Source organism: Symphalangus syndactylus, chromosome 17 (assembly GCF_028878055.3).
Source record: "Symphalangus syndactylus isolate Jambi chromosome 17, NHGRI_mSymSyn1-v2.1_pri, whole genome shotgun sequence".
Taxonomy (NCBI): Eukaryota; Metazoa; Chordata; class Mammalia; order Primates; family Hylobatidae; genus Symphalangus; species Symphalangus syndactylus.
This window is the reverse complement of record NC_072439.2, coordinates 50,469,166-50,493,767: the sequence shown is the minus strand read 5'-3', so window position 1 is coordinate 50,493,767 and position 24,602 is coordinate 50,469,166. Positions and strand designations below refer to the sequence as shown.

Here is a 24,602-nt window from a genome sequence, read left to right as displayed (position 1 = left end):
GCTTGAAAGGACACTGTGGCAGCACAGATAAAATGACAGCAGACATGCATCATGCATTTAAACTATGAGTTTTAAATTCCTTCTCAGCTAAGTATTTTACCTAGGCTTTGTTAAGTAGCAGATTAAACTTTTCTTTCTTATTTTGCCTCTAGCATAGGGGAAAATTAGTCATTAGTATTAAGTCATAATCAAAATAACAATAGCAGTTGTAACTAGCAGCAGGAACAAAAAACCAAAACAAAATTATATACACAAATACTCACACAACTCTGACCCCAAACTAGAAAGAAGAAAAAGAAAAGTGAGAAACCTGAACAACTCACAAATCTGCCCTTTTCTGAATACTGACCCAGGATAAGAGAGAGAAAGATTGAAGCTTAGAATGCTGTAGGACAGCAGCATTGCCGCAGCACCTGTGACTGAAAGACATTTTGCAAATCGCAAGGAAGACAAGTGTTCCACTGGCATCAGTGGAACCGGTGGAAGAAAACCAGTTTTCTCCTGAGTTGGATGATGGAACAGTTGATTCAGTTTAAGGTCAAAGAAGAGCAGAACCAGAAATCAAGGCCTCAGGATGGGAACAAAGAACAACGAAGTCAGGGAAAAAAAAAGGTGGCGGGGAGGGAGAGTGGGTAACAGACTTGAAACTAAGAATCACAAAACTTAAGCAAATGTTGAGACCTAGCAATTATGATTGGCAGTTTCTATAACCTAGCCTTAAGCTTAGACTTTTATTTTAAAGCAATAACCAAAAAGCAAAATAAATTAAGGAATTATATCACTGGAGGGGACCTTATGGGCAAAGACTTGAGGTTCAGAGTTGTGAAATAATGCTCTTACTATCACACAGCAAGTTAAGTGGGAGTCTCCATTTCCCTGCTTCCCATGCTTTCCTGGCCCTGCACTGTCAGGAAGGGTGGTGGAGAGGAAGGAGAAGGTACCAGGGCACCCAGGAATACATCACAGCCTGAGGACAGGTTATGCAGGTGGGGACTTTATAGCTAGGGAAACACCAGGGAAGACAAGGGAAGTATGGCAGTTTCTTCCTTAGAGAAGACTTATAAGGGGGTTAAAGCATAAGCTATGTGAAATAAACACCTGGAGATCCAAAACCCTCAGGTGGTAACTAATAAGAGAATCATGTTGGGATGCAGCATCTTCAGCGGGAAGCACAAGTTGCTCAACAAAGTAATAAAATAAATCAATAGGGTGCCAAATTTCTTGCCTCTTACTATTACTTTCTCTTCTCAGAATGACACAGGAAATAAAAGTAGCCAAGTCCCAAATTTGATCCCATGGGAAAGTGAGTACCCAAACTTTCATTAAGAGAGGGCTCCTGAGTGGGGGGAGTAGGTTTTTAATACTTAGCGAGGCTATCAGCAAAGAGAAGAGGCCCAGGTGGGCTCAATAGCCAGGTCACAAATGGTTGCCCAAAAAAAAAAAAAAAAAAAAGGTGCAGGAGGAGACGCTTTGGGGAAGAATTGTTGAGGTCTTCTGGAGACTATAGCAGGCTGGCACTATGGAGATGTTTACCTGGACATTTAGAAGAATTGCAGAATGGAGTTGGCGGTCGGGCAGTGGCCTGCCAGAGGCTCTGTTTAGTCCTGGAAGCAGGAGACCTTTTGCTAAAATTCTGTCTCAGTTACACATATGCATTGGCTAAGGCTGTAGGGATTGGGGTGTGGAGACATCTTGCTTCTCCTTTCTCAGTTTGATCATTCAAAGGACATCTGGGAACCCTGAGGGTGGGAGAGTTTGGCCCAGGTTGGAGCGATGTCCCGTGTCTAGGACCCACCGCTGTGGTTTGCAGGGAGAGAGCTAAGGGGACATGAGCAGTGCAGGGACATTTTCTGGGAAGCAGAGGGCGTGGATGGGGACATTCTTAACTTCACCTCAAAAGTAGCACAACTTTTAAACGAACGCCTTGCAGAGTCATATGGGCTTCCCGCTCAGATGATGGCTAAAATACAAGAGTTAACTAAAAGCCTCAGGAAGAAAGTTTACTGAGTTGCATCTTATTTCTGTAGATTTCTTCCTTGCACTCGGAAGAGTTTGGTTAAAATGGATTGAGAATTTCGAGGCACGTGGGAAATAAACCTACCTTGTTCCCTCCCGTTCCAGAAGCCCCTCACCTGATTTGGGAAAGTGTGGCCAGCTCCAGGGGCAGGCGCTGACCAGAACTATGGTCGCTCTTTCCTTGGTCCCCTAGAGCTTCCCAGTGTAGAGCCAGCAGTTAGGATACCGTGACATGAAACTTAGCACCCCACCCTTGAAGTCCCCCAAGCATGCCTGGCGGTCCGCACGGACTCACCCGCGCCCCGGGCGCTGCGTCACGTCCCGCCGAGGGCCGGCTGCGCTGGTGCGTGTCTCCCGCCCGCCGCCTCAGCGTCGCGGCTGTGCGCCCTCACTCGCTGGGTCCGCTCCAGCCGCTCCCCATCGATCACCGCCGCGGCCGGGCAGAGCTGCTAGCTGCGCGCCGGTCCGGACGTCCTGTCACTCGCTGCTGCCTGGGGTCCTGGCTGTCAGGCGCTGGAATCATCGGCGAGGAGGCAGCTCCGAATTTATAGTGAGGGGCGTTGCTGCTTCTTGGGTTCCGGGGACGAGGCTCTGTTTTGCATTCCCTCCTCCTCCGCCCCGCCCCGGGAGACCCTCCCGGCCCAACCTCCTCCCTCTCAGGATACTGACGGCAGCAAGGATGATGCCACAGTCGTCCCGTGTCAACTATCAGATCAGCGTTCACCTGGCCCCGAACCCCGCCTAGCGAGGGGTCGTGAGAGAGAGCGAGCTGGAGGTACAGGAGTATCATTTCCTGCGGAGATCCGTGTTCTTCAACATTTTTTTTTTCTGAACTTGGAAAACTTTTAAGGACGAATTAGAGAACTTCTTTCTCTTTCCTATGAGTAACTCGACCTTTGGTAATAGAGTTGTGGATCATAGATTACATGGATTAATTCCAGGGTTATGAAATTCAAGGGTGGACACTCATTTGTTCCTATTGGACATGCTACCCAAGTTGCATTTAAAAAAATGTATTTTAAAAACCCAATAAATATTTAAAGAAGAAATAATATCAATTCTTCACAAGCTCTTCCAAAAAATAGAAGAGTAAGGATGATCTCCCAACTCATGCTATGAGGCCAGTATCACCCTGATAACAAAACCAGATAAAGACATCATGAGACTACGGATCAATATTTCTTAAGAGTATAGATAAAAATTCTCAACAAAATGCAGGCAAATTGAATCCAATAACATATGAAAGGGACTGTACACCATTGTCAAGTGAGGTTGATGCCAGAAAGCAAGACTAGATTAGTTTACCAAAAATCAATTAATGTTTGATAGGTGAGTAGGGTGGCTATAGTTTACAATAGATCTGAAATCTATTGTATATTTCAGAGTAGCTAGGAGAAAATAATTTGAATGTTTCTAGCATAAAGAAAAGACAAATATTTAAGGTGATGGATATCCCAATTGCACTGATTTGATCTTTACAAATTATATGAATGCATTAAATTAATGCATGTTCCTAAAAAGTGTACATCTATTGTGTATCAATAAAAATAAAATTAAAGAACTAAAAAATGGACAAAGCCTACATGATTCTCTAAAAAAGTTTTTAAAAACTATTGGACAAAATTCAACACTTTTTCATGCTAACACTCAACAAACTAGGAATAGAAACTTCCCCAAACTATAAAGTTTATTTATGAAAAACTTAACTAATATCACACATAATAACGGAAGACAACGTTTTTATGTCTAAGATCAGGAACAAGACAAAATGTCTAGTCTTCCCATTTCTATTTAACTTTGTACTAAAGGTTCTAGTGAGGGCAATTGGACAAGAAAAAAAGATAAATGGCATCCAGATTAGAAAGAAAGTAAAACAATTTCTATTTGTAGATGACATGATCTTGTATTAAAAAGCCCTAAGGAATCAATTAATTAACTATTAGAACTAAGAAACGAGTTGAGCAAGTTTTTAGAATACAAGATCAATATACAAAAATCAGTTGTATTTCTATACACTAGCAATAAACAATCAACAAATGGAATTAAGAAAACAATTCCACTGTTTGCTTCTCACCACTTGCTGTGTGGGTCTGTGTCCTCTCCCTGCCTCACAGGCTGCCATGCCTCAAAAAGTTAAGGAAACCAAGGACTTTCTGCTTACAGTCAGGTGAAAGGATGTCACATCTGTCAAGGTCAAGAGAAATAAGGATAATGTGAAGTTTAAAGTTTGATGCAGCAGATACCTTCATACATTAGTCATCATAGACAAAGAGAAGGCAGAGAAACTGAAGCAGTTCTGGCACCCTGGTTTGTTAGAGAAGGAGATGAAATCAGACACACTAATTTGAACTGTGTTAAAAATTTAAAAATTCAAAGATAAAAACAATTTTACTTACTATAGATCAAAAGAGTAAAAATACTAAGAAATGGCCGGGCGCAGTGGCTCACTCCTGTAATCTCAGCACTTTGGGAGGCCGAGGTGGGCGAATCACGAGGTCAGGGATTCGAGAAACCCCGTCTCTACTAAAAATACAAAAAAATTAGCCAGGCGTGGTGGTGCATGCCTGTAGTCCCAGCTACTCAGGAGGAGGAGGCTGAGAAGGAAGAATCGCTTGAACCCAGGAGGCGGAGGTTGCAGTGAGCTGAGATTGTGCCACTGCACTCCAACCTGGGTGACAGAGTGAGACTCCATCTCAAAAAAAAAAAAAAAAAAAAAAAAAAACCCTAAGAAATAAATTTAACAAAAGGGTCTAAAACTTGTACTCTGAAAATAAAAATTGTTGAAATAAAGTAGACCTAAATAAATGGAATGACATTCCATGTTCTTGGATTGGAAGATTTAATATCGTTACAGTGGCATTAATCTTCAAATGATCTACAGGTTAAACAAGATCTCTATCAAAACCCAGCAAGCTTTTATTGCAGAAATGAATGGAGTTATCCTAAAAACATGTGGCAGTGCAAGGGACCCAGAATAGTCAAGACAATTCTGAAAAAGAACAAACTTACCAATTTCAAAATTTACTACAAAATTACAATAAACAAGACAGTGTGGTACTGGCATAGGAATAGATAGAAAGATCAATGGAACAGAATTGTGTCCACAAACTAAACCCTTACATTTATGAGCCACTAGATTTTGAAAAGGGTTGAAAAAAATGCAGAATGAGTAATCTTTTTAACAAATGGTACTGGAATAATTGGATATCTGCATGTAGAAGAATGAAGTTGGACGCCTTATAATACCACATGTAAAAATTAAGTCAAAATGGATCATAGACCCAAGCTTAAGAGAAAAATTATAAAACTCTAAATAGAAAACGTAGGAGTAAACCTTTGTGACCTTGGATTATGCAAATCCATCTTAGATACAACTCCAAAAGCATAAGAAATACAAGAAAAAGTAGGTAAACTAATTTGATTTCATCAATATTAACAGCATCTGTACTTCGAAGGGTATCAAGAAAGTGAAAAGAAAAAGCCAAGAATGTGCAAAGATATTTGCAAATTATATATCTGATAAGGACTTGTGTTCAGAACATATAAAAATAATAAAACACATACAAAGATAATAAAAACACCATTAAAAATGGGCAAAAGATCTTAATATACATTTCTCTAAAGAAGGTAGACAACACATAAAAAAACTCAACATTATTAGCCAGCAGGAAAATGCAACTCAAAGGAACAACTGGATATGATTTTATGCCTACTAGGATGGCTATAATAAAAAAGTCAGATAGTAACAAGTGTTGTCCAGAATGTGGAGAAATTGGATCCCTCATACATTGTTGGTGGGAATATAAAATAGTGCAGACATTTTGGAAAACAGTGGCAATTCGTCAAAATGTTAAGCATAGAGTTACCATATGGCTCAGCAATTCCATTCCTAGGTATATACTCATGAGAAATGAAAACATACGTCCACACGAAAATGTAGACATGAAAATTCATAGCAGCATTATTCATAATAGCCCCAAAGCAGAAATAAGTCAAATGTCTATCAACTGATAATAGATAAAATGTGATATCTCCATACCATAGGATATTGTTTGGCAATAAAAGGGAATAAAGTACATGTTACACATGGAAGTGCGTTGAAAACCTTGTGCTAAGTGAAAGAAGCCAGTCACAAAAGAAGACATATTATATGATTTCATTGATATGAAATATTCAGGAGTGACATAACTGTAGAGAATTTTGGTTGCCTAGGCTGAGAGTGGAGGGGTGGGAGGGAATGGTAGTGTCTGCTAATTGGAAGGTGATAAAAAATTGTACATTTGATTATGGTGATCATAACACAACTTTGAAAACATACAAAAAAGCCTTGAACTGTACATCTTTGTTAAAAGACAAACCTAGTCAAATTAAATTTAACGGTGCTTAATTGAGCAAAGAACGATGTGCAAATCTGGCAGCCCCTGAACTTCAATAGGTTCAGAGAGACTCCAGCGCTGCCTCGTGGTTGAAAAAGATTTATGGGCAGAAAAAGGAAAGTGATGTACAGAAGACAAAAATGAGGTACAGAAATAGAATTGGTTACAATTTGGCGTTTGCCTTATTTGAACACAGTTTGAACAACTGGCCACCTTAGATATGCTGAAACTCTGTGATTGGCACAAGAGTAGGTTACAGTCTTTTCAGCATCCACTTAGGTTACAGTTCGCTACATACTGAGAAACTTTTAGGCCAAATTTAAAATATGTAAGGAAGCAGCTTCAGGATAAACTTAATTTAATTCTTTAAATGGGTGAACTGTAACGTATGTACAGTATATATAAATAAAGCTATTTTAAAAAGGTAAAATATGAAATTTGTGTAGATGAGTAAAGACATGAATGTCTGACTTTTGTTTCTTGCTTCCAAGTTTCTGAAGAGAGAAGAGGGGCTCAGTTCCTATCTTTCATGCAATGGCTAACACCTCTGTGCTAGACAACATCGTGGATCAGGAACGTAATAGAAATTATTATTAATTAAAACCTATTTTTAAAATAAAGGTTTTAATTTAGCAACATACCATATGTTGAAATGACTTACATGTTTTGAATTTTCATTAAATTAAAAATGGCAAATGTACTTAAATATCATCAAGCATGTAGTAAGCATAGGTTTCTGCAGGAGAACTTTCTCAGAATGCAAACCTGAGGAAGACATGGTTCCTGAGTCCTGAGTATGGTGACCCAGGAGGGTTTGCATCCCCTTCTCCACTAGATTGGGCCTCTGCGACAGGGCTGTGTCTTATCAGTTCACTGTATTCCTGGGTTAAGAATCCCCACAAATGCAAACAAATTGCTCCGATATAAGACTGACTTTTAGTTCATATGCGAATTCTATCTTGGAGGAAATGTTGTTTGAAATGGGTCCTGAAGGATAGATAGCATTATTTGAACTGAGGAACAAGGAAACAGCCATGTAAAAGTACCATGGCAACAAAGTGTCATTTGTGTGGGAACAGATTGTTACTGAATTTTTCTAGAGTACATAATTAATAATGAGTTATCATTTACTGGATGCTTGCTATATACATCAGACATCTTATTAAGCCCTTCATATCTATTAATCTAATTAATCATTATAGCAAATCTGTATATAAAAGTTACAGATTTTACAGATGAGGAAGGTAAGGTACAGAAATTAAGCAAGTTACCCAAGGTTACATGGTTTGTAAGAGGCAGAGACAAGAGTCCAGTTTCGCTGGCATAAAAGGCCATACATTTGCTCTAAGAGGGAGTGGTAGAAAGAGCTAGAAATATGGATTATCATGAATGTGGAGCTCAGAAGTTTGTAGAGAGGTTTGTATTTAATTTGGTTCTTGAGGAATGGCTGAGGCTTATGAGTGAGGAAAGGCATGATGTGTAAGGTGGATTAGAGTGTGGAGATGTTAGAAATAGGGATAACAGTGGACCAGGCTAGGGTTGACACACACACAAAAACCCACGCCCGTGAAATTAGGACGAGAGACAGTGTCAAGACAGAATACAGAGAACTTACAAAAATAACTGGGGGTTGGGGGTAGGGGTTCATTGAGCTTGTAAGAGGCAGCCGATCAGCTTCATCTACTGAAGAACCTTGCACAGATGTCACACTAGCCATTATAATTGGAAGAGAGATGGGCCTCCTTTGGAGATCTTCAAGGTATTTACTTTGTTGTTGATTTTTTTCTTGGTGAGAATGCTTGGTTTTTAGTTTAAATGCCTAGAAAAGATACACAGGTTTTGATGGCTTTTAAAGATTTGCATTTTTATTCAAGACCAGGGTAACCAGGAATTAGATGTGAAAGTCTCCTGTTAAGGGAAAGAGCACTGGAATCAGGAGATGAGTGGCGTGGTAGGGAACTGACAAGGAGGCAGGGGTGGCTGCAGGAATGAACCTTCCAAGAAGCTTGACAGTAAAGAGAGGGCATGATGGAATCAGGAAATAGAGAAAGGATGAGGCTACAGCGAGATTTTATGAACTTTTTATAGGATTCTGGGCATTTTTCTCGCCTTTCAGCATTGATGTCCAAGCCTTGGAGTATTCCATTTTAAATAGACAACACTTTCTTGGATGTGACATCCCCCTTCATAACATGCCTGCTAGCAGTCAAGAACCAACAGTGGTAGTGTTTCTTTTTGTTTTATGTAACCTCTTCCTGTGTATAAAGTTTTCAGTTGTCTGTCCTGGGTTATTTACTTAGCAGATGTCTATTGAGCTTCTCTGTATTTCATGCTATGCTAAATGATGAGGGAACAGAGATAAAAGTCACGGCTGGTCTGCACTGAGAGGAGACTCAGAACATCCAACTCTCCTATATGGTGTAAAGCTTGCCCTAGGCATTCATTTATTTCTCTGATCAGTTTTGAAATTGGACTCTTTGTGAGACTTACCTCATACCATCACAGATATTTGGAACCATTTATCACAAGTCCTTTGTAGAAAAGCCAGAAGTGAGTGACAACCAAAATCTAGAATCTGTGACTGAAAATAGAAAATGCTCCTCTGAGTATTAAGATTCAGGGAATCTTTACATTTTTGAATCTATTTACTGCTGAAAATCACTAACCATAGTCACTTCTGTGTTAAATTCCAACCTGGTTTTAGAAATAACCATCGTAGGCCAGGCATGGTGCCTCATGCCTGTGATCCCAGCACTTTGGGAGGCTGAGATGGGTGGATCACGAGGTGAGGAGATCGAGACCATCTTGACCAACGTGGTGAAACCCTGTCTCTACTAAAATACAAAAAAAATTAGCTGGGCGTGGTGGCGCACACCTGTAGTCTCAGCTACTCGGGAGACTGAGGCAGGAGAATCACTTGAACCTGAGAGGCAGAGGTTGCAGTGAGCCAAAATCGTGCCACTGCACTCCAGCCTGGGCGACAGAGTGAGACTCCATCTCAACTCATAAAAAAAAAAAATCACCACAGTATAGTTTTGAAGACTGTAAATTTCTTAGAGAGTCAACTGTGTTGGTAAAACTTCTTGAAAGGGCGGGGTTTGATCTCAGAGATATTATATCATCAGAAACAAACAGATGAGAAGAAAACGATGGTATCATTACTATTGTAATGAACTGGCTGAGTAATGGTATGTTTTAAACCCTGGGCTTTTCTACTGTGGTTACACGTTGGTCCTACACAAAAGGGTGTGCCTTAGAATTGTGACTAGAGGCGGGGATTTGAAGTTCAACTTTGCTATTGTTCACCCGGTACACTTAGAGAAGTTACCCCTCTGATACAGATTTTAATATAAAGGGCAATAATGTTCCCTAAACATTTGTCAGGGCTAAGGAAAAGAGTATATGTGAAAGCTTCAGACACTGTCTGGCACATAGTAAGTGCTTAATGGATACTAGCTGGTTTCATTGAGAAGCAGGCAATTTTGCAGCCAGAACAGGAATACACTGGCTTTTTGATACTTTTTAAAAAGAGATAAAACATCTTGGTATCTTTCTGATTAATTTGTTTCTAGTATCAAAATTTTGAAATTTTGATATAATTGCAGTCCTGATGGTATGGACTCAAGTACAGCCTTTTTCTTTCTGTCTCTCCTCTCTTTATGTGCCACGTGAGGCAGGATTGGGTGGTGCTGTCACTGTGTAGCTGGAAGTGTGAACACACAGCTCAAGGGAAGCCAGGCTGTTGAAATGCTAGATGAGCAAAGACAGTACCCCAGAAACCCACTTCTGCTGAGGCCAGGGCTTGGCTGGTATCAGATTCTAGATCACCTACCAAAGGCCCAACTCAAAATATCATTCTGGAGAAAAAACTCGACAGGACATGCAAAAGAAATGCAGTGTATAATAAGCATGAAAAAAGTTTACTCTTTCTAATAATGAAAACGTAATTTAAAGTAAGAAGTTACAATTATTCATCTATAAAATTGACAAAGATTAAAAAGAAAAGATGATCATACCAGAATTCAATTTTTTAAGAATGTGGGGAAGTTCATACTCTCATGCACACACATACGCACACACACGTATATATATGTATATACATGTGTGTATATATACACACATATGTACGTATATATACATATACACATGTATACCCTCACATACATATATGTGTGTGTGTATTTGTAGGATTGTTGCATATCCTCATCAACCAGGAACTTATTCTAAATAATGATAATGGATATGAGCAAAGATTTATATACAAGGATGTTATTTACATTGCTATGTATAATAGTACATAATTGGAAACAAAATATCTCTCAAGTAGAGGGTTGGTTATGATACATCTAGAATAGAACTTAAACATTAAAAGTAATGCAACGGATATTTAATTATATGGGAAGTGTTCATGATATGATAATTAGTGAAAAATCAGTTTATAGAAAAATATGTAAATTGTTATCTAAATTATGTAAAACGTCACAAACACACATACACATAGAAAAAGATTGGATGTATATTTCCTAAAATCCTTACAGTGGTTATTTCTGAATATAGGGATTACAGGTAATTTGAAATTACATTTTCTTTTTCTGCTTGGTTATATTGTCTAAATTTTATCTAACAATTATATCACCATAAAAAATAAGCAGAATGAACAAGAGGGCAGGGAACTTAAGACAGGATCTGTTTGCAAAGCAAGGACCATTGAGGGGAATTTTTGTTGACAGCTTTTGCTGACACTAAACTTGAAGGCCCAATGGCTTCAACCTTGTAAGTGTGCCTGTATCTGTATTTTAGGGCATTCCTCTGGTTTTGAGTATGCAAGTGGTTCTCCCAAATTTTATATCATTTCATAAAATTTCAGCTTGTATTTACATGAGAAAGGGTGTTACATACATATGTAAATATTCATCATGTTCAGGTTTCTTTCTAAGTGGAGTCCATCATAGTCAAGAGATGCTGAGAGAATCGAGCCAGGCTTTTGAGATGGATACTGTGGCAGACAGCAAAGTTAACCTAGCCTATCATTGTGTGTTTTATGGCTTTTTTTGGTCTCAGAGAAAGCAGAGGGTTAGACTGATCATATTATATTATTGTATGTAATATTGTATTATAAGCTACTACGTAGCTTACAAATGAATTCATTACACATCCACTGGAGATTATAAATGGGAACTCATGCAAATGTCTACTTATATTACTTATGATGAAAAAAGAATATTTTCTACATTTCCTTTGTTTTAATTTTTTTCTAAGAATATCATTAAACTTTGTGAATTTTAAATTTACAAGGAGAGCTTTATTTTTGATTCCAATTTCCATCACTTTTCCCTGCTTTTAAAATTTTTACCCATATTACTAAATTCTCTCAGAGATACCTTTCACATCGCTACCATTTTTTGCTTTCATCCTTTTGTCCAGGCTGACCCATTGTTTAGATTATCTTCCAGCCTTCACTGTTTGAAAAACTTGCCTATCCTCAAAGACCCAGATCAAATGCCAGTTTCCTAATTTTCCTGATCACATCTGCCAGAAGTCACTACTTTCTCCTTTTAACTTACGTCTTGTTTTTGAAAATAAAAATGTAGCATGATTTTATGGGAAGAAATGTTAACAAGGAGTTCAGAGACCTAGGGTCCTTTTTCCTTTCTCTCAAGAGGCATCAATGGAGCTTGGTCAAGATATGAAAATTGTCCAAGATACGAAAGATCTTTATATCTAGATATCTTCTGGCACTTAAAATAAGAGATTTCCAATATCCTGTTTTCTAGTTGTGTGAACTAACATCTCTGTGCTTCAGTTTAATCATCAGTAAAATGTGGATGGTAATAGCACCTAACTCAGTGTGAATGAGGATTAAATAAGGTAAAGCAAATAGAACTGTCACTAAAAAATCCTTTTGATAAGACAGGAATCTATCTTACTCAATACACTTTATGAAAATTTATATCCCTGCTTTAAGTAGTTTTACAAGGATATAGAGAAAGAGATGAATACGACAAAAACAGACAAAAACCAACAAACAAAATAAACAGTATTGTTGAACATTCTTTACTAGGGTATGTTTATAATGTTTATAGCCTCACTAGTATAACTGTGTTTTACAGTTGTGTGTATTATAATGAAAGCCTACTTCTCGAGTGATTTATTTCAATTGTCCATATGACAAACTGTTAGAAATGAATATGTAGAGTGAGTAAACAACTACTTTATCCCTCTTATTTTCTACCTCTTACAGATATAACCCCTTAAAAAACTAAGTTATAAACTTCACAGGTCATTAATCAGGCAAGATTTCTACTATTTCTTGTTGGCTTTATTTATAGAAATAGAGAATGAACATTAGCAAGGTTCTGTAAACTTATTAGGGCAGAAGGCTCTTTTAAATATTATCCAAAAGCTGGTAAATGTGATAAAATTTGTAGAGGATTAGAATAATCTAAAAGGGTAAAATGTATTATTCTAAATTATGTTTTGCTTTAACTATGAGTTAAAAATTTTAAAAATTACATAAATGTTCATGAGGAAAGAGGAGAAAACTAACAGAAAAAAGCTATTTTTAACATTAGAGATGAAGGCAGATATAGTAAATAAAGATGTATCACTTTTGTATTAAATTAATTTCACTTTCTAAGAAAAGCAAGGTTACTATATTCACTAATAAAAATGTTGATAGATGATAGGAAAAGCATTACAAAATAAAATTCTCAATAGGGCAGTTTTTATATGTGAGTATTTTAAATTTATGAGCATCATTGTTGATAACCATCAAATACATATATCATACTCTGTATAAAGGAACTAATGTACCTAAGAGTTGTATCAATTAGTTAAATATTTAACTTTAAGAGAAGAAAGCCTTATATAATAAATGGAGGTGCTGAATAACGAAGTATCAGAGAAGAAAAAGGGAGATATTTAAGATGATAAAGAGTATATATTTTGGCCCATATAAAGAATCAACAGACCTTGAAATTAAACATTTTAGAAAAATGGGTGGCATTTGAAAAATTGTGTTTGAGTTTAACTGACTGAAGAACAATAAGGAAGGCAGGCTGTCCCAATTATAGTTATATTTCCATGGTATCATTACAATAAAACCCAAATATTTTCCACCATATTTCTTATTTTACTTCAGTTTTGGGGCATGGCCTCTTCTTTATTGTCAAACAAATCCGTCACACAACTGTGCTGGCTGTCCTTTACCCACTATAGAGGTCACGATAGCAGACTGTCCACTTGGCCAACAATTCTTTGGCACCTGGCCACCTTGAGAATGTCCCTGTTGGCCAAGGCACATTCCTGCCTCTGCTGATTGAGCTTCATGATTCCTGATCCAAGCAGAAGTTTCCTCTCTTATAAGTAAGTGATAGGCATGTCTTTCTAGAGGGGAGATGCTTATAGGTGACCTGAGCTCCATTATGTTAGAGACAGCCCTTAATGAGTGAAGCTTCCTCTGGCCCATTGAGACAATCTTTCAGTTCACTTTGTAGTCCAAATACTTTTAAAGACTTTGCTTTGAGTTCTTACACATAATCAAATTATCTTTAGAAAAGTAAAACTTGCTGCACCACCTATAGCCCCTGGATTGCTAATAGCTGTCATCTTTTTAGGACTTCATTTATACTAGTTTGCATGCTGGAGGCACTCACAAAGACAGCCATATCTGGCTGGCTTGAAAAGCACATATTAGCAAGATTTATGCAACTATTTTTTGGGAGGTGGGCTAAGTATTTAAGTACTATTAGTTGCACTCTTATGTACCACTTGGAGTCCAGTGGTGGAGGCATCATTGGATTGGAAGTTATCTTCTGAATAGGAAGATTTGTAAATAAAATAATGACTTTTGTAGTACATGAGCCAAAAGTTAATTTTATATAAATGAACTTCACAGGATTATTTTAATTTATGACACTTTTTCACATGGCTATCGATATAATTTAAAATAGACAAATCCAGGTTCCTTGGGCTGACTCTGCTTGTTCTCACACTTTCTGTCTGGTTTGTATTCCATAATCTTTCTACATGAACTCATGCTGCTAGTTGCTCATTAAATTGTTCTTGCCTAAGTACTTCCTGATCAATTCTATTATTATTTGTTCTTATTCTCTCTTAGTATTGATGTTAACTGCTTGGTAATTTCCTGGATCTCCCCTTTGGCACATCTTATAAATTAGACTACTTATTATTATAATTATTTTCTTGACTCTGCAGCCCATTCATCATTCTCTATTTCTGCATTGTCTGTGACTTGAATATCTATAAAATGTAAACATATTATTTATACAAAACAAATATCTTATTGTGAAGATAATATTCTCAAATATTTCTTAGCAAAGAGATTTATAGTTCACTAAAATATACTTTGAACATACTAAAATAAGAAACAAAATTAGTGGATAAAAATTAAGCATTAACAGCTAATATGCCTTTTTTGGGAAATCATTTGGCTTTTTCTGAATGAAATAAATGTAAAACTCATGTTATTAAAATTACTTAAAAATTCAAAAAGTACTACTTTTTATTATCATCTACGAGCAATGTATGTTATCTCTAAGTATTTTTTATTATTTTATCAAATACTGCTTTTTATTAATTACAGCATAGATCTAGCCTGGTTTTTGGCCTTTAATCACAGAAGAGACATAATTCATTAATTAAATAAACTATAATGATTACTGAGTTAATCATGGGACATCAATAAGACATAGTCCGTGAGTATAAGAAGTTCACAACCCAGTGAAGTAAGAGCAGTAAGAATATATAATACTGTGTTTAAATAATTAAGATATTCTTACAGAATACAAAGAAGGCCAGAATTAACTCTGACAGCCAAAAGTTGGGAAAGGTTTCCATACCAGAGGAGTAAATATTTGAGTCTTGCTTTGAAGGTTAGGGTATTCTAGACAGAGGTCACTGCACATGCAGATGACACTATAAAAGTATACCGTTCTCCATATGGGTAGATGGAAAATGCAATGATTCTTTGTTTAATATTGTTCTCTTCTGCAGGATTGGAATCTCCCTGTAAGCAGATACCAGGCTGATTTTTTTCACTGCCCTATCCACAGTCTGGCATAGAGCTTGGCATGTAGTAAATAATAAATATTTGTTGAATGAATGAATGCATTGTGAAAGGCTAAGTTCAAGTGTTTGGACTATATTCTTTCTGTGGGCAGTGTGAGTCACAGAGATGATTAAGCATTGAGTCCTGTGATCCTGTTTGTTATATAGGAAGATGAAAGGCAATTCTATTGAAAATGTAGAGGATAGATACAAGTAGGACCAGACTATTGGCAGATAGATGAGTTAGTCATTCCAGAAGCAAAATGAAGTAAACTTAAAGTGGTGAATTTGTGGATGGTGGGACAAGCTTCTAAAATGTGGTAGAAAGGATTCATGGACTGGTTGGATGTGGAGGGTGAAAAAGGGACAGAAAGGAAGAGGTCTTTGCGTTAAGAGTTTGGGAGGATAGCAGTACTAAAAATTGAGAACAGGGATTGTTTTTTGAGAAGCAAATTTTATGGGGAAGGATGGGTTTAAATTTGAATGCACTTAGTTTGTTTTCTCAAAAAGACATCCAGGTAAGGCAAAATCTGGGTTGAATATGTAGCTGTGGAATTCATCAGCATGGAGATGATGCTTGAGGTTACGGGAGGAAAAAAAGTTAACAAGAAGAGTGTAAGGAATAAAGAAAGAACGAAAAAATGAAATGGAACCTTTAGGGGAACACAGACATAGGAAGAGGAGAAGGAGTCAACAGACAAAAGAGCTAATATGGATTCAAACATAAACTTTGGGACAATACTGTCTTAGGTACTTTATATATGTTAGATTACTTAATCTTTACAACATCTCAGGGAGGACTTATCAGAGAAGTAGGAACTTTTCCAGGAAATGCATCCTGAAACCTTGGCTGGAGGGAGTTTAAGTTTACAGTGGCAAACTTAATCTGTAAAAGACCAGGTAGTAAACGTTTAGGCTATCCTGTCTCTACAGTAACTAGAGTGCAACTAGGCAACTCTGCTTCTGTAGTACAGAAGCAGCTGTAGACAATTAAATAGGTATGGCGGTGTTCCAAAAAAAAAAACTTAATTTGTAGATACTGAAATTTCAATATCATATACTTTTTACATGTCATAAAATACTATTCTTTTCAGTTTTAAACGATTTAAAATTGTGAAAACTGTTCTAAGATCACGGGCCTTACAAAAACAAGGAGTGGGCTGTGGTTTGCTAATCTGTGGATTAAAGAAAAAGAAGGGTGTAAACTGTTAAATGCAAGCATTTGAGTCCGAATAATATCACTTGAATGTTTCAAGTAGGAAGTAGTTGATAACCTAGCAAAAGTGGTTTCAGTAGAGTGAAGGCGCAGAAATGCCTTTGTATTATTAGGTTTGGGAATAATTTGGAAGTTGATAGAATAAGTGTAGGGATTTTTAAAAGTTTAACAGGAGAGAAAAAGACAAATGTGACAGTTTAAGGGAAAAGCAATGCTTAGGAAGGTTTTCTTGTTTCGTTTGTTTCAGCATGTAGGTAATTTGGCCTTTTACTTTTTATTATTTTTATTTTTATTTTTGTAGATAAAAGGGCCATGTGAAAAAGAAGAGAGATTACAGGTTTAGGAGGGAAGGGATCATTGGCAGAACAAGATCCTGTGGAAGATAGGAGGACATAGGGTTCTGTATTCAGCTGGATAGATTACCTTTGGTTCTCCTTGTCTTTTGATTGAGGTTGGACTAAGCCATCTTGTTCTCTCCTGTGGTCTCTATTCTGAATTGTGCTTCTAAGACAGCTTCTAAGATGGCTGAAAGGAACTCAGTTTCATCCCTGAAATAATTCAGTTTGACGGATAAGTCTGATGTTACTACCAACAATTTACAGATAAAAAAATGAGGATGAAGAGTTCAATGTATTCAAAGACATCTAGTTAACAGATGGTAGATTAGTAACCCAGATACTCTAATTCTAGCTCAAATTCCCTTTTATTGTATTCTGCTTTTTTCCCTACTTCTAAGTAAGTCGTAACATGCAAGAGAGTTTAGTGGTAGTATTTTAAATAATATTTGAATTAAATATTCATCTATTTACTTGTATTTAGAGATTGTTCGATTTAAAGGCTTGTTACAGTGGAGTCATATCCCTGTAGTTTTTTATTTCTGAAGTTTGACATAAATGTTTATTGATTTTTTTTATAATTAGATGGGCTTTTTGGCTTCTAATGGTTAAGATCTCAGGAAAATTGAATTGCAACTCTTGCTACATCAGTGGATTTAGGTAATTCCTCCTCATGTGCACAGAGACCTGCTCAAATGATGTCACTCGTAGGATAATTGTCTTTGTCATGATCAGCCCTTTCTAGCCTCTAGCCATTAGGGGAGTAGGCAAATAGAATATTCCAAGGGTGAAAAAAAACTTGCCGAAAACCTAGAGACGTTGGTAAATAGTTGGTAAATAGTTGAAACATAATGGAGAGGGTTTATTTAATCCATGCTGAAGAAATTTTAATATTAACCATATCTAAGTTCCATCTCTTTTCCCCTCTATTTTCAAAACAATTAAAGACTGTTGTAGAGATGTAATCTAAAAATAATAAGGGAGTACAAGTAGTGGTGTTTCAAAACTAAATTCTACCTGCAGTTTGAATTTTACTAGGGCTTCCATCTATCCAGAGGGGTTTGGAGACAACGGTACCCAACCTGATGGAGGAGAAGTAATTGTTTCCTTTGTGTCTTGGCCACTCTACCTGCCTAATGCAACAATTACTAAAGGCCTTAAGGCTAGAGCCTTTAGTGTGTGCTAACAAGGAAAGGCAAGGGGACTCTAGGGAAAGTCATTTAAAAAAAAAAAAAACATAAACGAGCATGCAAGCATAACTAATGCTTATAGAAATATTTTAGGTTATGAGAAAAATATGTTGGGAAAAGGAATTTGACAGGAGAAGGAAGCCATAGTACAGTTCCAGAACACACTTTGTATAAAAATAGAAAGCAACTTAGAATAAATTGGTGGAAAAGGATAGTATTCAACACCCCAAATTATTAAATATTTCTTACTACCTGTAAGTCACATCTCCAACATGCTTGTTTATTAAAGAGAAAACAAAGCCAAGATATGAGAGAACTTTTCTAAATTTCAAGGAATAGGAGTCAAAATGTTATATGAAGATGAAATTATTCTGTGAATAAATCATTTCAGAGCTCTAATTAAGACCCTAACTTAATTTCCATTTAATTTCAATTGGTTTTTTCCCTCCTGCCCTAGACTCACTTTCTGTCCACAGAGATCCTTGGGGATATCAGTCTCTCATCACTAACTTGACCCCTTACCCTTACATCCCTGAGTCCAAAGTCACCCAGAAGCCAATTATATATGTGTATGTTTGGCACACTGATGCTATTTTAATTGTTATTTAATGATTTTTCTGTACTATAATTCTTTGCTTCTGAGATAAAGCCATGCAATTATATTTTCTATGCTGTTTCTTCTTCTGAAAACAAATGCATGGCACATATGTTTCTGGTACAAATTGTCTTTCTCAATGGAGATACACCTAAGATGTCCTTTCCAAAGAGGTTACAGAAACAAAATGTTTTGGACTTTCCTTCTAATTTATTGTATCTTGTGAGTGCTATAATTAAAGATTAGAAACCACAGGAAATTATTTCAAAGCATAAAGTTCCCTGGAAAGAGATTAAATTAATTACAATTTTATTGTAAAATTCAAATTTTTCAGATAAGAGAAACTCAAGTAATAATTTTAAAAACATTTTCATTGTGAAATATGACACAGATATAGAAGAGTACACAAAATAAACATACATTGTATTGAATAATTATAAAGGAAACATCCATGTAAAGACCATCCAAGTAAGAAAAGTAAAATTAATATTGCCAGAATCTCAGAAGCCCCCATGTGTCAGTTTTCTGTCAAATTCCCCTCCATTCCCCTTAGAAGTTACCATTATTCTAACTTGTATGGTAGTTATTTCCTTGTTTTACTTTATAGTTTTTCCGCATATGAATATATTCCAAACAAGTTTTTAAACTTCATATAGAGAGAGCCATACTGTTAATGTATTTGCTTCCATATTACTTCTTTTGGTCAATGTAATGTTGGTAATGATTTTCCATGTTGTGTATAGTTCTAGGCTGTTCATTTTTATTGTGATAGGTTATTTTATTGAATGAGCATACCTACCTCAGGCATTTATTCCATTGTGGAGAAACATTTGGGTTGGAAGGCAGCTATGCTCACCACTATACAACCAATGCTGCATGACATTTGGGTTGACATTTTGGATATTACAAAGGTTATTGGAATGAATATCCTTGTATATGTGTCCACTTTATACACATTTTTAAAGTGATGTTAGGAGCATAGGCTTTAAATTGACCAACTCAGTAGCAGTCACTGTTTTAGGGAATAAATGACTCTTCTTTCCATTCTGTTGCCACTCAATGAACTCCAAAAAACACTCCGTTTACATTCTCAATTTCTATCTTAAATTTAATGGGTGCTTAGGTATACTGGTATGCTGATTAACTACCATTCGTACCCCGACACCTCCCAAACTATTGTCTATCCTTCCCTTTTCTGCTTTATTTATTCCTTGGCAGATTAACGCCTACTGAGGGTTGTCCTCTGGTTGCATTTGGCCAATGGGAGATTGGGTTTGGCTTCTAGTTCTAGTGCATTTGGCTAATAGGATGCACAGGGAGGATATCTGACTGGAGAGCAGTTGGAGTATTTTTCAATGATTTCCTCCCTGTTTTTGTACTGAGGCACTGACAGTAGATCCATTACTTCATGACTCTAGTTCCTTCTGGGAAGTCCATTCTCCATGGATTCAGTTTTTGCTGGATTCCAGGACCACTATTTTTTCCCCTTGTCCCTTCAATTCCAAGAGTGCCAATGGCTTTCCACTATTGCTAGTCTCTAAGCACTTACTGTCACTTACTTGTTTCCCTTTTAAAGTCTTCTATAATTCATGTGGAGTAAATTCTGTTTCTTGATGAGACCCTGACTGATACCGGGTTTTTGAATTTTCTTTAAATAGAAGTTGCAGATGTTTTTTCAAGTACAATAACTGTTCAAATTTTCAGAATGGTTGTCAGATTTGATTTTAGGTTTAAGTAAAAAAGCATTGCTAAAAATGAAGACATCCATCCAAATATAAAAAGAGGTACAAAAGACTGGTCAGTATAATTGAATACTAGGTGATGTGCGTGAAAGTGAATTGAAGTATGCATTATATGAATTAATCTAGTATCATAAAATTGAGCCCATATTCCTGGTATGCAAGCTGGTGACTAGTCAGATTATTCATGGTTTTCTAAATCTTGAATGTTCCAGAGTTTTTTAGTTTACTCCACTTTTATAAATATGTTTAAAGGGCTCTTCTTCAAGGCCAGTGAAACTTCCCTGCATTTTATCTGACTTTCTCTTGTTCCGGTTTCTGCAGAGAGTACACCATACCAATAAGTGTAATAACAAGGCCAAATACAGAGTCTTAATATCTGAAATAGCCAGAAATTTCAGCATTTCAATTGGCCACAGGTTCTACCCTTATTTTCAAATTTTTAAGCTTTGAGAGAAAAATATACACAACCTCTCAGATTTCCTGCTCTACTGAGCTCAGAAAAATGTGTAATTCTAGCTTAGCCTTTATAAGCATTGTTTTTGATGACCCTAAGCTTGGTGTGAACTCCTAAATCTACACTGAGGAAACACCTATTTTTGGTAACCTATTTTTGTCTTGGGTATTTTGATTTTGTCATATTCCAGCCCAGATGACTAAAGAATAATTAACAAAGACAATTTTAGTTTAATTTGATAATAATATAACAAAGTCTCTCCCTGGCACCATTTGTATTACTTCTAAATGTACATAAGCATCAAATATTTAAGCATGAGCATAAACAACCTAGAGTTCACCTATGAAGGGAAGAAAAAAACTAAGTATCTGTATATTGAATTGACCTTAGAGACACTACCCTTGGACAGATATAGGTAGTGAAGATTTTGTCAAAGTATTTATTTGGCTTTCTTTGAAAATGTAAACCTTAATATATATCTAGGATGATATAACAAATTTTGGTCTTGCCATGTTATTTCTAAGGTAAAGGGCATTGTGATATTCGCATTTCTCAGAACAATGCCTGGCACATAGTAGGTACTCAATAAAAACCATATATTGTTGTTGAGTAAGCCAAATGCTATTCATTCATTGAAGAGATCCATTATAATTCTTCATAATGACCAAGTATTTATTGTCACATAAGCTTCGTTTAATATTCTAACAATTCTGTTGCTTTTGGCTTTAGTATTTTTCATGCAGTATGAAACAGACTGTAAAGATGGAATCCTATGGAATATGCTGTGTTTGGTGCTAATTCCCAATCAAGATGTGTATATTGCTTAATAGCCTCTGAACTCTGTATGAAACTAATGTACAGTTAACAATTTTACAACTGTCCTCTCAACACAAAACATAAGGCTTTTAAATAAAGGAAACATTTAAATACAATTTGTATCAACACATTGCAGTAACATTTTTACCTAGGGAAATGAAAAAGAATGTAATGGATTTTAATGCATACCACAGTACAAATAGATGCTCAGCATTACTTTGACATTGCAGTATCTTTTACATTTTCAAAAATAATTATTTTTGTCTTTTCTAGTTCTACTAATGTTTAGTTGCTTAAAGTTTTTAAATCTGAAATTTCTGACAATTTGAAAGGAGTCTATTGTGTACATACATGTATACACACTATTACATATATACATATTTATATACTTAATTTTTAAAAAGTTACATAACTGCTGACTCTGGCATCTTTGCTACCACTCTCTCTTCTAAGCCTTGGTTCTATTTTAATTGAATGTGTATTTTTCCAGTACTTGGAAAAATACAAGTTGGAAACCAGTTAACATCATGGAAAAAAACAGTGCTAGGATGCAATGCCAAAGACAAAATGGAGTATAAGTAAGGTTGGCAATATGAGGAACAGGTTTAGCAGCACCCAATATACATTTCCAGATAAATTTATTAATGTTCTTGGGGTGCCTTTAAGCTGTGTAACAAGAAAGTGTGCATACAAAAATGTTTTGCACAGAATCTGGCACATGGAAAGAGCTCAATGCGTTATTAGCAACATGCATCTCCCTCTTTTGGGGGAGGCAAATGCCCCTCATCTATGTGACAGTTTGTAATTCATCAGTACATTATTCAAAGCTTCTTTGTTGTATTAAAATTTGTATAGTTTTCTCTCTTGTCACAGACTCGGTGAAGCACATGATTAGTGTCCTAGACTATGGGGCTGTAACTTGGAGGTCCCTCTTATTGTACACCTGAGGAAATTGAAGACCAGAGCAGTTAAATGACTCACTTGATTCACCTGTTACTGACAAAACAGGACCAGAAGTCAAGTCACCTTACTCATCATCCTATGCTCCCTTACTCAGCTCATATTCAAATGATGAGCTACGTTGACAAAGAATTATGATAAATCGGAAAATATACGCTATTTCTATAATATAGATTATAATTTCCAAACTGATATTCATATGTATCATTAAAGTACAGATATCTTTCATACACAAAGATGAGCTGAATATAACCAATAAATTCTGAATATTTTAAAGGAAACTGTGATTTGACAAAAACAGAAGAATTTTTATTTTTGCCATACACTTCACAGGTTGATATTTTAACATTTTATAGAAATCAAAGTATATAAAAGAAAGAATACAGGTTAGGAGAAAACTGGAGTTCTTGTCCTGTATTTATCATGTCTTAGCTGTTTGACTTTGGCAAGATTATTTAAGTTATTTGAGTCTTACTACTTAGGTTTGAAAATGGATATATTTGTTTCTTGGTTTTGGTGTGAAGATCATATGGTAGTGTTTTGTAAACTGTAAAGCAGTATATATTGCAAAGTGTTATCATTACATAGTAGAACACAGTAGTTAAGAACAACTCTTGAATTATCCTGTCTGTGTTGTAACATTGTTTCTGCCTCTTATTGGCAAGTTACTTTTTAGGCCTCAATTTCCTCATTTATAAAATGGATAAATTAACAGCACTTTCCTCAGAGTTTTAAATTCATTTAAATTGATTAATTTAAATAAATAGCACCACTATATTTTTAACACTACTGATAACATTGAAGTATTTTATGTTATAAAATCAATATGTTTTACACTGCATAATTAATAATATGATGTAATAAGGATAATCATTAAGAAAAAGAAAAAATGTCAAATCATTCTTGAATATCCCATTCAATAAAATGTATAAAAGACTGGTAAAAGTAGGCCGGGCGCGGTGGCTCACGCTTGTAATCCCAGCACTTTGGGAGGCCGAGGCGGGTGGATCACGAGGTCAGGAGATCGAGACCACAGTGAAACCCCGTCTCTACTAAAAATACAAAAAATTAGCCAGGCGTGGTGGCGGGCGCCTGTAGTCCCAGCTACTCGGAGAGGCTGAGGCAGGAGAATGGCGTGAACCCGGGAGGCGGAGCTTGCAGTGAGCCGAGATTGCGCCACTGCACTCCAGCCTGGGTGACAGAGCGAGACTCCGTCTCAAAAAAAAAAAAAAAAAAAAAAAAAAAAAAAAAAAGACTGGTAAAAGTAAGTGAGGAGGAAATGTATTAAACAAATTCACATGGAATGACCTGAGAATGAACACAGCTAATTAAAAAAGCAGGCTAAGAACTATCTTTACTTAGAATTCTTCTCATCTCTTGGCTCAACTGACCATTATAACCTTATTTGTCTTAATGATAATTCCTCATTTTATTCCCAGCTGTGCACCATGTCCAGAATCATAGAGAAAAAAATTGACATATTTTGGCCTGAGTTCAGTGTTCAGAGAGTGCAATTATACATATCAAGATTAATAGAATAGTTTTACCTTTGAATGTGAAAGAGAAGGAAATAAGAATCAATAACAAACAGATAAATAGGATTTTAAAACATGAGTAAAATTTTGGATCCTTTGGTAAATCTCTGTCTAAAGTGTAACACTGTAAGTTGTCTTTTTTTTTTTTGCAAAAAGCATACTTGAATAGGAAGAAAGAAATTCAATTTGTAGAAAAAGGAAAATATCAGGTTTTTGAGTTACAAATAGTCTTTCAGCTGATAGAAACATAGATTAATTTGGAGGAAATTATATAATTGCTGGGCTATTTTCAGCAATC

At 36.2% G+C, this 24,602-nt stretch overlaps 1 protein-coding gene and 1 pseudogene across 2 annotated transcripts in view; one reads left to right on the top strand and one right to left on the bottom strand.

Annotated features, from left to right (window-relative positions):
* AGTR1 (angiotensin II receptor type 1) overlaps window positions 1-2,568 on the bottom strand; it is a 45,127-nt gene extending 42,559 nt beyond the window's left edge. For both annotated transcript variants that reach the window (XR_010116437.1, XM_063620228.1), the window contains exon 1: window positions 2,312-2,568. The gene's annotated coding sequence lies outside the window, so the exon portion shown is untranslated. The remainder of the gene's footprint in view (window positions 1-2,311) is intronic.
* Window positions 2,569-4,136: 1,568 nt separating this feature from the next.
* Window positions 4,137-4,364, top strand: LOC129466855 (large ribosomal subunit protein eL38-like; annotated as a pseudogene).
* Window positions 4,365-24,602: the final 20,238 nt, after the last annotated feature.